The sequence below is a fragment of the Danio rerio genome, chromosome 6 (assembly GCF_052040795.2).
Source record: "Danio rerio strain M-AB ecotype USA chromosome 6, GRCz13ab, whole genome shotgun sequence".
Taxonomy (NCBI): Eukaryota; Metazoa; Chordata; class Actinopteri; order Cypriniformes; family Danionidae; genus Danio; species Danio rerio.
Genome location: NC_141026.1, coordinates 21,251,307 through 21,252,718, shown reverse-complemented (window position 1 = coordinate 21,252,718; position 1,412 = coordinate 21,251,307). Strand labels below are relative to the sequence as shown.

Here is a 1,412-nt window from a genome sequence, read left to right as displayed (position 1 = left end):
TTAAAGTCGTTTATCCGTTTTCCTACCCTAAACCAAAAAACGAAAATCCAGCCAAAATCTCGTTTTTTCGTTTTCTCGTGAGCAAAAGAAAAACGGAAAAACGGCCGTTTTCTCAATTTTTCTTTATTCCGTTTGAAAATGGAAAACAAATGAACAAAACGTACACGGACCTTTGGTCATAGTTCATCCACTTTTCTATGGGTGGACCTATTTTTCAGTTTATGGGGTGGACCCATAGATAAATTGATTTTTGTGGTGGACCGTAGATAGAAACGCATTGCAATAACAGACCAAACTGGCAAATGGACCATGTTTTTATTAGATGGTTTTAGATAAGATGTTGTAATCACATTAATTGCTGTGGGATTTTTTTTACAACGTTAATTTGAAGAAGTCTTGCATTTTGGGATGCAGGAGGAATTGTAACGCTTAAAGACTAACACCATTATTTTAATTTTCATAATGTAATCATTTGTTTTCGTTTACAGTAACGTTATTATATTTAAATTCACGTCTGATCACTACTAAATTTTAATATTTTAAAAGAATGAGGTCATTTGTTTTGTTTACGGTCAATATTGTGTTTAAAATGTATCAACAATTATTATCTACTATTATTTAACACATTTAGCGTAATTAGCTAAAGCTTTTGGATGAAACTGTAGAACCGCCCCTGCTAATATTAGCTTTTAAGTGACTCTTTCTAATCTATACTCCCCCCGCCTTCAAACAGTAGCTTTTAGCCAAATGCGAAATCTAGTCCCGTTCATCAAACACTCCAAGTAGTTTTAGGATTAAAGTATTATATTATTAAGATAAAATTTCTAGTGCTGCAACCTTTCGCTGGTGTCATCATGTTACTGTTCTATTATCAAAACAGCTTGTTTGAACAATGTGGAGTGAGATGACCCAGTGGCCTAATGGATAAGGCATCAGCCTCCGGAGCTGGGGATTGTGGGTTCGAGTCCCATCTGGGTCGGTTTCTTATCCTGTGATTTTTTCACAATGATTTAAATGAGCAAACATTCTGTTAATCTGGCGCTGTTTAATTCGTCTCAGAATCTATGTTGTTCAAACAACTGACCGTGTTACGTTTCATGCACTCGTTTTCTTATATTGACAACTCGGCTATGGCAAGCCAAATTCGCTTAAACTGTACTTGTCAAAATTGCCTTTTTACTAGTAAGAATTTTGTTGTTGTTTTTTTTTGTTTTTGTTTTGTTTTTTACAAACGTTTACTAGTAGGTTGCTTAAAATATAGCTTTTACCTCGTTAACAGTATTGTTTAATAAATACAAACTTGACCTTTCAAAATGCTGGACACTTTTTTTATATATTTACCTGATTTAAAATAACTAATTTGACCAAAAAGTTTCCTGTCCAGCAACTAAGAAATGTGATAATTTTTCACA

The 1,412-nt window shown here is 33.6% G+C and overlaps 1 non-coding gene across 1 annotated transcript; it reads left to right on the top strand.

Annotated features, from left to right (window-relative positions):
• The first annotated feature begins 906 nt into the window (after nucleotides 1–906).
• trnar-ccg (transfer RNA arginine (anticodon CCG)) lies at nucleotides 907–979 on the top strand. The gene has a single exon. It is a non-coding gene; the product is annotated as a tRNA-Arg (tRNA).
• Nucleotides 980–1,412: the final 433 nt, after the last annotated feature.